The sequence below is a fragment of the Cardiocondyla obscurior genome, linkage group LG13 (assembly GCF_019399895.1).
Source record: "Cardiocondyla obscurior isolate alpha-2009 linkage group LG13, Cobs3.1, whole genome shotgun sequence".
NCBI classification, from domain to species: Eukaryota; Metazoa; Arthropoda; class Insecta; order Hymenoptera; family Formicidae; genus Cardiocondyla; species Cardiocondyla obscurior.
In genome coordinates this window covers 3,515,916-3,528,628 of record NC_091876.1, presented here as the reverse complement: position 1 = coordinate 3,528,628, position 12,713 = coordinate 3,515,916, and positions in this window count along the sequence as shown.

Here is a 12,713-nt window from a genome sequence, read left to right as displayed (position 1 = left end):
TAACAAGAAAGCCACGTCGAATTAGTCAAGGAAAATCAATACGGTGACAAACCGGGGAATTCCAGAAGACACCTCAAGTACCTAATTCTCGTTTTTCTTTTTTCTTTTTTTTTTATTTTAATATTTGATCGTGCTTCAATCTACGAGCCGACCGACGAACCGCAGACGGAGCCGTGCCGCCGTCCGAGCCTTGCGAAACGAAGTCTCGATCGCGACCTGTTCCCGGAATGTTATTGCTAACGTACAGGCGGTACGTGACACTTACGTGAATGAAATTTCGCATGCGTATCGGACCCTCCTGCCGGGAGAACGAAGCAGGACCCCGAAGGTCGCAGCCGACGTCGTCGCTGCCTCCATGAGTCACGCGAAAAATTTGCTCGCGCGAGTATATGCGACTTCTCGTTCCGACTTCTTCTTTCTTTCATCTCTCCTTTTTTTTTTTTCTTCTTCGCTTTTCACGCGATGACGGCAATCGTGTGCGCGAAGAGCACGTCGCTAAAAACACGAGCTTCGAGGAGTTCGCACGGCGATGCGACGTGGCGAGTAACGAAGACAGTCCGAGGATTCCGGCGCGTCGTAATCGAACCGCCTGTCGTAATTAAATTAATTGATCTCGGCCCCGGACAACGGCGTTAAAATTTCCTTTATTCGTAATTAGCAACGCAATTCTGCCGAGCGTCCCGCAAGGATGAATGTTAAGTCGTCGCGCGTATTGATAACGAAACGCTACCTTGATATTATATTAATTTCGTGTTCGCGAAATGAGCCCGCGCCGTGTTATTACATTAATTTATCCGAATCGCCAATTATGCGTGCTCGCGTAATACGTAGCACGGTATGCGAGATCGCGCTAACACCTGGATGACATTGACTTTAATTAATTTTTCATAGATTAACTGCGTTTCTCGGTCCCGTTACTTTTTTTTTTTCCGAGGGAACAAAAGTTTTTCGCCGTAAATTCACACTTACGCACACACCCACGCTTTTGAATTTCGTGAAAAATTGTTCGACCGTCAGCTATATGCAGATATATTTTAAGTTTATTCCGCTGTATCTTGACGTAATGTCATTCTTTGATAATTTAATGACCTAAAATAAAAAAGATGTCTTGGGGTTTTCCGTTTTTTTTCTTTTTCTTTTTTTTCCAAAGAACGATCTAAAATTCCAGCTTCTGACTAACTTTCAAATAATTTGTCACAGGTATTGACTTTTTAAAGTTTCGTATCGTTTCTTATGGCACAGCCAGACTACTGACGTCCCTTTATTTCCACCGGATACAACACCGTCCTCGCTTTGGCATTCTCCTGTTTTCCTTGTATACAACTAATTTTTTTTTTTTTTTTTAATATCTCGTGTAGCCTTCTACTCGATCAACAATCTATCCCGTATCTTGCACCTTGCCAGTCTGTCATATACAATAAGTATATGGCACACGAGACACTCGTCGACCTCGTTCTGTTTTTGATTTCAGAAGTGAGTCGAGAAAAATTTTAATAGGACAGAGTTTAATTTTGCTAAAAGTACATTCTATTTTATTTTCTCTTTCTCGAAAAACTTTCTATTTTCTGTCTAAATACGTAAAATTATCCACGCTTCATCGATCAATCGACGTTAATTATGCATTTTAAGATGGACTTTTCTTTTTCTCACGTATCGTTCATATTGTTAAAATACGGAGAAACGGTTATAGGTATCTTTGACGGTTAGATAAACGTTACAGATTATACGCTGAGAACTGTACAAAAATATTCGCACCTGCCGAGGCCAGGTAGAAAACTTTCCCCCAGAATTTTGATGTTAAAGTTCCTCGTCCTTTATCCTTCATCCCTGAAGGCCATATTCTGCATTCTTTGTGATCCAGGTACAACAGGGGGTTAACATTGAGGGGTAATGTCATATCCTGAAATGTAGCTTGATTCTATTGTCAATTATTACTTTACTTATACGGTGAAAGATACTTCTAAAAAAATATTCCACTAATTTTTGCGAATGCATGAAAGCTTCAATTATTTGATTTTTTAAAAAAGGACGATTTTCGAAAATAAATGAATAATAACGGAAGATCTATACTTTCCTACAGGACTCATTAAAGATCTTTACATTCTATATTTCTATAATACGGTTATAATAAGGGTATTAAAGTAAACCTAGTAATAGAAATTTCCAGGTAAAATACACGTTCGTTTCAACATTTCTAAAGCCCATGTCGACGGTTTCTGCACGAGGATTCGTGCAGGTAAGAAATTTTTAGTAAGATTATTTCAGGTGAGTTAGAAAAAAAAAAAAAAAACGTATTGAAATTTTCAAGTTTCCAGAATTCACAGACTACTTTTCAATATTTTTTCTCCTAGTTTAAAATTACATTTTCATGTAAAACCTTCTTTTTTTGCCGTAAGATCTGTTAAATGTGTCTTTCAAAGGAGTTGCTTTAACCAATGTCGTATGTTTTCTTACTTTACAATCTCTGACGTTGCTGTACGTTATTTATGATTCTTTTAATGACGAGTTAAATCATTAAGAAAAGAAAGGGGAGAGAGAGAAAGAAGAATGTAAGAAATATCGAGCTTACTTGCGTTTCATATTTGCGAAGTAGTAGTGGTTATTGGAATTGTCGATGTTGCGTGGATTCACCGGGAATGCGACATTGCGGCTGCGGTTACGCGGGCATTGAAATCTCCGCGCGAATAGATAACAATGACCAACAGCGAGGACGTTGCTCGAACGCAATCACAATGCGGTTTCGCCAACGCGTTAGCACTTGGTTAATCTTATAACATCGAGATGAGATAAAAATCTACAAAAAAAAAAAAAATTATTTGATATATGTATATTATTTTATTTTACTGTAAAATCAAGACACGCGCGCTTGTTAAGTTTTGACTTAAAAAAAAAAAAAATTAAAGAGAAATTTTCTTTATTTTATTTCTCGTGAATTATATCCGCGCTGATATTGATAATAAATTTTTTAACGTGGAAGTGGGACGTTGATCGTTAACCATATATACAGGCTATAAATGGAAAAAGGATGAAGATTGATCTCTCAAGCTAGTTGTCGCCCGCAGCGGAATATCTTCTAGATATTTATGTACAGGATTCACTTATAAATCATTCTTTTTTTTTTCTCATTTCACTCAGAAGATCGCGAGATATCCGCGCAATTTCTAAACGGATGCCCCAGGATTTTCAAACGGGTCCACGAGTTTTATTCCCCGTTTGGTCGATATCTAAAATAGTCGACTTCGAAATGTCGCTCTAACTCACTCGTTTTCGTTCCTGTCTCATTCTTGTTTTTGGCGAATTGCCGGAGCAGTTCCTGGATAAACAGGTCCGCGTCCTGGCTACAAAATCACGATCGAATGGCGGTCCTCTAAGCAGAGAATATTTATTTTCGCGATATTATATTTCTGATACTAAATTTTTGAAATAAATATCTTCTCTTTATACATTGAACGCATTGCGCAAAAGATGCCTGCTACCTTTTTTCTATACATTTGATTCTTTTCTCTCGACAGATTCTCTAACCAGGGAATATGCACCTACTCGGTTCGATCAAACATCTGGTTTTCTTGGATCTCCGATACCGCGTGAGTCTGACATAGCGGACGGAAGTTGTGGAAAAAAAAATCGAGCTAGCAAGAAGAGATAAAGAGAGAAAAAAAGAGAGAGAGAGAGAGAGAGAGAAAGAGATAGCAAGACTTCTGCCGGGAGAATGACTCGAGAGAGGCGAAGAGCTCCGATGATGTCATCGGTCGTCGAGTACTCGCGCCTACGCTTTTCTCTCTTCTCGCCGGTTTCTTCAGGCACCGGCGTGTGCTCCTTCTCTGCTACGTGCGCACCGCGGCCTCCTCTTGCCGAACCTTCGTTTTTCTCCATCTCTTTCCGTATCTACCACCGTCTCCCCCGTCCATCCCGGCCCCTCTCCACCTTTCCCGAGATCTCCAGACTCCGGCATCGCGCGAGGACGAGTCGAGCGATATAACGTACCGAGGACACGCTCGATTCTGCCTCCACGCTGGTCCACGCTGCCGGTATATACCGGTTATGCAGATGGACCCCGGCTGGACCTCCTCAGCAACCCCGCCGCGAGAGAACGCGCCATCTTCTTCTTTCCTTCCCTCTACATTCTTCTCGGCCGCCGCTTCCCTCTCTCGTACGTCGCCTCCTCTTCTTCCTCCGCATCTTGTTCTTCTTTTTCCTTCCACCCATCATCCTCCGCCTTCCTCTTCTTCTCCTCTCCTTCTCTCCTCTTCTTCTTTTTCGCGGTCGCCGTCGTGGCTGCTCCTGTCTCCGGTTCTCCGCAGCCGGCGATCGCCGCTGCTTTAGTTTTACGCGCGGTTATCCGGATGTTCGTACGTGAGCTCGTCTCCCTCTCTCTCTCTCTTTTTCTCTCTCTTCACGTCATCCTCTCACCGTCTCCTCCACCTTCTCCCGCTCGTTTTTTTTTTCCCCCCCGTCCTTTTCCTCTTCGTCGTCATGTGGCGTTTCTCGCGGCCGTTAGAACGGTTAGAGCTCCTCCATCTCGCGATCGCCAGGACAGAGCTATTTGCGGAGGAGATACCTTTTTGCCAACTCCTTACCGCCATTGGTTCGCTCTAGCGAATCGCCACCATCGAATCGGGGATGAAGGGCGACTCGGCTGTCGTCATGCGGCATCGTGACTTGAAATTCCCGTTTTACTCTAAGATCGCATACTGTTAGATTTCTACTTCCCCTCTTCCCCGCCCCCTCCTCCTCATTTTAAACTTATCAAGACACGTATTCTTTTTAGTTTAAATATTTTTCAAACGCGCAAACTTATCATCCTACTTATCTGTTTATGAAATCAATTACCTTCAAATTAAAACTAATTCGTTTACGTAGCAATTAATGTCTCGTGTCATAAATAAGTACATTGCAGACACGTAAGAAATTCATTTGCGGTGAATTAAAAGCCCGATGGAAGTATTATTTAAAAATCATGCTTGCGAAAGTGATGCCTTCGTGGCACACGACGGTATTAAATTCCGTCTCCTTTTTCTTTTCTTTCTTTTTCTTCTTTGGGAAATATTTTTCGCGAAGGCCTCATTGAAGGCGAACCGCCTAATAAAGTGCACTGCGAGCCAAATTGGAAAGCATTGTAGGCGATCGAAGCGAGACGATAAACGCGCGAGGTGGCGAACAACGGGCGCAAATGTGACACCGCGGGCCGTGCTATAATCGTCAGATTTACTCTAGCCGGGCGGAATGCGTCCTCGGTGCCGGCTTGAATTTAATCACGCCGATCGGCGGGCGCGTCGCGATCGATAACGCCGATCGGGAATGCGACTAAGCTAACGGGGTAGGGTTCGTTGCGCTCGTACGTTTGCGCGATTCGCCATGCGAGAAAGAGGATAATGTAACTTCAGCGATCACGGAGCCGAGAAGCGTAACTCACGGCCGGAGCGGTCGTGGGCTTCGATTAAATCGCCGTCCACCGTCACTCGACGAATCTCAGGCGGCGACCCGTAAATCAGCGCGAACGTTCCCCCGTTTCTCTTGCGGATCCCTGACGCGTCCCTTTCAATTTCCGCAACCGCGGGAGCTGCGTGAAATAATTAGTGATTTCCGTCGATAAAATTACACCGGGCATTATTCCGGCGCGATTATTTCGCCCGCTAGGTTGGCTCCGTCTCTCGAAAGGAGAGCCAACGTTGAGGAATCATCCGCATACGAATTCGTCTCAAACGTGACTCATACAGACAGAACGGGTGATGATTTTACGCGGACGTGACGCCGAGCCGATCGCTAGTCAAATTGCCGGCAATTTATTCGCGTTTTTTTTTTTCTCTCTTTTTATTAATATTCTGATTGAAAGAGATTTTTATTCGAACGATAATGAAATAAATCTTTGCGTACAATTTGATATCTCGCTGGTACGCGAGGAAGAAAACGTGGGAAGATCCCCGTACGTATTACAGAAGCTCAAGTGTCTTTCTCGCCTATGTCGCGTATGTTAAAGACCCGCAGTTTTCACGGTTACGATATTAATCTGCGTTACAACTCGATCGCTATAGCCGCGCGTATCACATCCGTTCCCGAGAATCGAGATTGACATCGGCGACAAATCGACGTCCCCGGCCGCTCCGGCTCGCGAGGGGACAATTATGCATATCGCTCGATAACTGGTTTTTGCAATCCGGTAATAATAGCGCCAGGCCGTATTCGGGCGCGCATTAATCAGTGCCCGGCTGCCTACGGCGCGGCAGCATCCACTTCTGCAACAATATTGCCGGAGCCACGAGCACCGCGATGGTGGCCGCGCAGCATCGCGGTTAAGTAGATCCCTCCGCTTAAGTAGCCGCGCCGGTAATTCATTGCCTTCTATTTTATTGCCGCGGAAAGAAATACGCCGAGGCTCGCGGGCCACAACGTATGGGCGCCTCGTTCCCATTTTCCCGCCCGAAGACTTTTTGATTTACGTCACCGTTCGTCGCCGTCGTCCGGTGCGCTACCCGAGCGGACAAGAAACTTTCCAGATCATCGATTTCTACCGGTTCTCGATTTCGAGATAAAGCCTACGCTCGTGGGGGAGGGCGTCGAGCGCATTACGGAAATGTTACATCTACGTAAGAGAATGCAAATTGCGGTAAAAGTCAAAGTTCGTTGCGGGCTTTCTACGTTATTGTTGAAAAAGGGGAACGTATCGACGTTTATCGCTTCAAGTAACTGCGCGAGATCCCGAAAATAAAATAATAAGTTGAGCGCGTATATTATAGTAATGTAATCCGTAAGGATTTATGCGGCTATCGTTCTCAAGTCTTGGCGTTTTGTCCTATGAAAAAGCACGTGGTATACTTCGAATACTAATATGACGCGAGATATAGTTAATGTTATCATTCCGTTTGTATACCGTTGCATTATCATGTTAGAGGAGGCTAGTCTCGTGTTTAGTTAACTGCAAATGCTTGCCGAAAATGTGGAAATCACGTAATATTCTGTAGACGGCACGCTGGTACCTTTCGAATGCACAGAACGCTTGCGGAATAATTTTAGGCGGTGCTCGAGCAGAAAGCTGATCCGCCAGCCGCGACCGGTTGCGAAACTTTTCGGAATACCGAGGTTGTATTCAAGTACACTTACGTTAACAATAGACGAACCGTTATTGCCACGCCGGTACAAAAAAAAAAGGAAAAAAAAAAACGAGTATCGATTAAAATTAATCTCTATTTAATTCACAAAATGTTAATGCAAACCTCGTCGTATCATAATCAAAAGCCACACTTAAAACCCACCCGATGCAAAACGGACGAACAATAATCGGCCGCCGATTGTCGTTTATATCCCAAGCGTCGAGATTAATATCTTTATCGCGCGGACGGGCGAATTCCCGATAAGCATCTCGAGATGATTATGCAAATTGTCAGATTTCCTCGGACGATCACGGGCTTCGGCATATTCCGTTTTCGTTATTCACGACGAGGTACTCTCTCGCGAGCGTTTCTCGCGAGCGAAGACGAACCGGTCGTAACTATTGACATAATTCCGGCGCGACTGTAATAACGCATCCTCACCGTGGATCCGCGATTTCCTGAAATTACAACGATCCCACGATTTTCCTCGAACGAGCCTCCGCGCGAAGGAAACGCTTCGTCCCGGACGGCGCAGAACGCGTGGACGGTACGCGCGCCGTCCATTGTGAAGGTGTCAGCCGTGCATCACCTTTGATTAAGTCCCTCGCGTCATCGACAGACAGCCTCATAGGTCACTGCCATTTTCGTTCTTGTCTCGTCCGTATCGAGAGATAATGCGTCGTCCACGTAGACGCAGCGGCCGCGGGCACCGCGGGGTACGGACCTCACCGAGAGGAATCTTCCCACGATAATATATTTCTGCATCGGTTGCGCGCGCCCAATGGATACTCAATTAAAAGCCCGCTCGTTTGCGGGCGCTGAAAGTACACGGGCAAAAGTCCTTAACGCCCGTTTATTGCGGAGATTCCCCTAACACTGCTAAATCACAATCGCCGTTCCCTCGATACCGCGCGGGTAGATAAAAAAGCGATATAAAATTATCGTCGTGGAATCTGCGTAGGAGATACAAGGAACGTACGCTTTTTATCAATACCGAACTTCTTCGGGTATAATCGCTCTGTGCGATCGTTATCTCGCTGAATTTATTCGATAGTGTTCTCGGCGGTTAGATTTGCAGGGGAAAAAAAAAAAAAAAGAGGGGAAAAAAAACGTCGGACGAAAGAAGAGACTGTAGATCCGCAGACGTACAGTTTCCTTCTTTCTTTCGAATCTGTTATTTAAAAAGAGATCTTCATATAAATGGAGATACGTGCGTATTTTCTAAATATAATATTCTTCATTTTAAGTGGCGATAAAACCTGTCTCTTGTGTTAGTTTTTTATACGAGGTAAGGTCGAAGACCATTGTACATTTATAAAACTGAGGGAATAATGTCGGCAAATTTTTGTTTCTTTTCGCGCCTATCTCGCATCCAGGCCCCCTCGCGGGTCTCGAGATTTTCCAGTCGTCGGCTTTCTATCTTTGTAAATCTCGCGCGAACAATTCGAGAGTAACAGGTACCTCGGTAAACAGTAAAAATAGAGAAATAAAAAATTAAGGGGGAGAAAAAAAAAGAGAGAGAGAAAGAGAGAGGGCCTCCCGTGCATGGCGGATTACGAATCTTCCCGAGAAGATGTCCGCGATAGTAAAAGAATATTCGTGCACCCCAATGGAGCCCATTAGGATCCAAAGGCGGTTGGTCCAGTCTTCTTCTCTCTCGCTCTTTCTCCTCTCTCGTGCCTCTCCCGACGGATTCACGACGCTGGAGGAGAGGCAGGCGATGGCCGGGTGGTCAAGCAACATTCCGTTGCTCCGAGACCCTTCCTCCCCCTCTTTGGTAGATGGTTCCCTATATACAAGCTCTCGCTTCTTTATGAGCCACAACGATATGTGCCCACAAGAGCGCCAATATTATTTCGACTACGCGGGTTCTACGTAACCTTGCCGAAGTACGAAACGTCGTTCTCGCCGCGAACGCCTGATCTCGTCGTGGGCACCTTGTTGCTGCCTGTCGAACAAGACGCGCCGGAGTCGCGGATCTCGCCGATCACGCGGTAAATATATTTCGCAGCGTCTCTGCGAACGCGTGATAATCATTATGTTGCCGTACAAAATATTTTCGACCTTTTCATGATATATGAATTTATCGATAGACGGCGACGTCGTAAAGTTACATGTATATTTATATTTTTTTCCTTTTTTTTTTCCGTTGAATGTTTTGCAAAATAGAGATATAAATAAGGAGTTGATACAACGCGCAGTTTCGTTGGCAAATAACGTCGCTTTTCTACGCACGAGCTGCAAGCGGAGGAAAAAAAAAACAATCGTACAAAGTAACGAAATTATCATCGCATTTCCAGTTTGCGTGTCACGTACGCGCGTTTTCCTCATTTCCGCGTAGGCGCACCCGCGACTTTTCATTCCCGCCGCTTCTTCCCCGGCGGAGAGCGGCATTTTGCAATTTAGCCGAGATTAAGGCAACGGATACGTATCCGACTTTTCCACGGCACGGTCTGACTTATTCTCAATGCGAAGACCGGCTCGAATAGCAGAGACCGGTATGGAGGAGAAAGAAGCGTGCGAGAAAGAGAGACGGAGGAAGAATGAGAAAGAGGAGCAGAAGGTATCTAGGTCCGGTTTCGGGAGGTTCAAGATCCTCGGGGATCCTCGTCTTTAAAACTGTAAGGCTCTCGTCGTGAACAATTTCAACGTTAATGAAACATCGGCTCGCACCGGTCGAGGCACGGCCGTCGGTTTTCGGCCGTAATTTGCGGCGCGTCTAATGGCAAATCGGCGCTTAATTAATATCCGGACGCCGTTACCGCTGCCTGGTAACCCGCGCGACGCCGCAACTGATGCGAGCGCTTACGTAATTATTGCCGGGACAGCCGGATCGCGATGAACTCGCCCCGGCAATGTCGATCGGCACGGTAGAAAGTACAAGTTTTCCCTTAACGGGCACGTAAATGATAATACATTCGGCGTAAAGCGGGTGCGACTAATGCGCGGCTACGTGGCAATACGGTTAATATAATTAACAGATACCATCGGGAGAACCTGGCCGTATCTCACGCTTGCTTCGCGCGAGCTCTCCGGCGCCCATTATTTCCTGAGCATTTAATATCAACTCTGAATAATGTTACCGCGAAACGGTAGTCCGATGTGTTTACGCGCAGAACACCTTCCAAGGCTGTGGAATCGCAAATAATTTATCTTTGTCGTGAACGGTGAAATAGATAATACTTCAAAAATTTATCTTTTATGTAAGTTAAATCATGCAAGCTTGAAGGATTAATAAAAAAATTATTTTCAGTGCAATATCGCGACTTCTCAGCCCTGATACGATATTAACGAGTTTTAAAGAATTCGTTCTTTTTTTCGCTTCGCGATTGCGCGTCGTTTTTCGTCTAAAGATTGTTCAAAAAGCTTCTCTGATTTTCTTTTCCCTTTTTTTTTTCTTTTCTTTTTTCACGGTGACGCTTTCGGAAAGTGGTAAGGGATTCTCTCACGTACCATTTCTCATCCGTTCAAATAATGAGTACGATTGGATAAAATTTTCCGGAGATGACAAGGCTTAGTATCATTTGTGCGCCCGGTGGACAATAAAATATAATTAATGACCCGAGGGACACTTTCCGGCCTTTGGAGTATCGCTCGGCAACGGATTCTGCATACCTGCCTACCGAACCGCCTACGTAGCTCGGGACATTTCCACGCGACCGCCACCGAAAAATTTCCATTCGAACAAGTATCATTGCTAGACGTTCGAGCCGAGGTGCCGAAGAAAGTTTCAGATATCTCGCGCGTACGTACGTAGACGACGCGCGAGCGAGATCTCGCCCACGCCGGGGCGCCATAAAAGTTTTTAGCTCGAATCTGCCCTGCACAACCCGCCTTCACCATCGCGCCACCACCGGCTTCACCACCGGGTGAGCTCTCCTCCCTTCCCTCTGCCTACGCTGCTCATTTCTTCTGCTTCTACCTTCGTCCTCATCCTCCTCTCGACCTCTTCTTTCTTCTCCACGTTGCCGTCCACCCGCGATCTTTGCCTTCTCATTCCTCTTCCCCGACTCGCTCGTCTCGTCTCCGTTCAAGGGGTGAAAGGGGAGGGAGAGGAGGCTATGCGAAGTCCCTCCGCGCGGACCCGTCGCGACAAGCCGCGTCGAGGAGGTCCAAGAATGCACGGACATCACGGCATGGAAGGCGGTTGGTTGTGAGCCCCGCGAAGGGGAAGCCTCTCGAGAGAGCCTGGTTTCCTCGACGGAGAGCGGAGACGGTGGACCCGCGTCGAGGGGGAGGCGGGAGGAAAAGAAGGAGAGCCTTCACGGGGCCTCGAGGGCCACTCCGCGACCCGCCGGGAGGATGAGGAGAGACGATGGAACGGCGGGGGCCCGAAGTAGGGGCCGGGAAGTGACCGGATGGCCTTGGTCCCGAGACTTGGTTAGTTACCGCGCGGTCGACTATACTGGCCACGGGGCGGTATCTCGGATTTCGACCGCTTTTTAGACGACCGGACCAGGACCAGGCCGGCCAGCCGGTAGAAAGGGGGGCCCGCCTGGTCCGACAGGGGAAGTCCGAAGGGGCGACACGGCCGTGCCGACGAATGCCCAAGACGTGCGCACACGCATCGCTCGAGAAGAAGGCTAAGAGAAGCGACTTGAAGAAACGATAGGATTTTGCGAAAATCCTTTCGCTGCCGCGCGTGCAGAAAAACGCACTCACGATAAAACGATCCGAAATCTCTTCTGGCTTTTTCAGGAATTTCCCGTATTAGTTACTATCGAGATGAGACTAAAGTTTTGCCTATTTATATACAATTATCGGGGAAGCGTTTTGCGGCAGGAAAGTTACTTAAAGCCCGAGGACCCGACTACATTGCTCGTGGCACGCGAATTGTCGCCCGAAACCAAGTCTTTCTGCGCGAGCTGCGGCTCAGCCTGCGCGCTTGTAAAGGCGTGTCGCAAAAACCGATTTAACAGCTTAATCGCAATTAACCGAAAAAGATCGGCATGCTTCTCACGCGCGGTATTTCATTATTCGAGCGCCGAGCGCTGGGCCAGGGCGCGCGTGCGGGACGCGCGAGAATCGCGCGCGTATTCCGGTATTCCGCTCGCGGAGTCGCCTCGTGGTACGGCTTCGAGTGATCTTTGGAAATCGACGAGCACGGTCCACGTAAGATCAGCTCGATACGATTCGCCGAGCGCGCAACAAATAATGGAGAACGCAACGCGACGTGTTACACGCGCGTTCCTCCGTCCTCCGCAGCCTCCGCACGCCGGTGATCACGCTGAGGACGCCTACGTCTTATTCCGTATAAATTAACGCGGTCGTGAAATCGCACTTGCGAGTCTCTCCCTCCGCGTCGCCGAGAGGGACTCCTGTCTCGGGCAAGAATGAATAGCCCGGTTACTTGCTCGCCATCGTTCATTATTGTTCAACAGGGGCGACTTATGCGCGCAAGAAGATATATCTGCAACGCGTACAAAGCGATATACAGGGTGTCTCAAAGGTCGCCGTTTTCCTCAGTCGAACCTCGGACGCGAGAGGATCGCGGACGAAACGACTCCTCCAAGGAGGTAAATGCAACGGAAAGCGGGTATCCCGTGGTACTCCGCTCGGAGAAGAGCGTCGTGGTAGAACGTGACTTTCGATATATCGGCCAGTCGAACGTCTATCGCGTTTAAT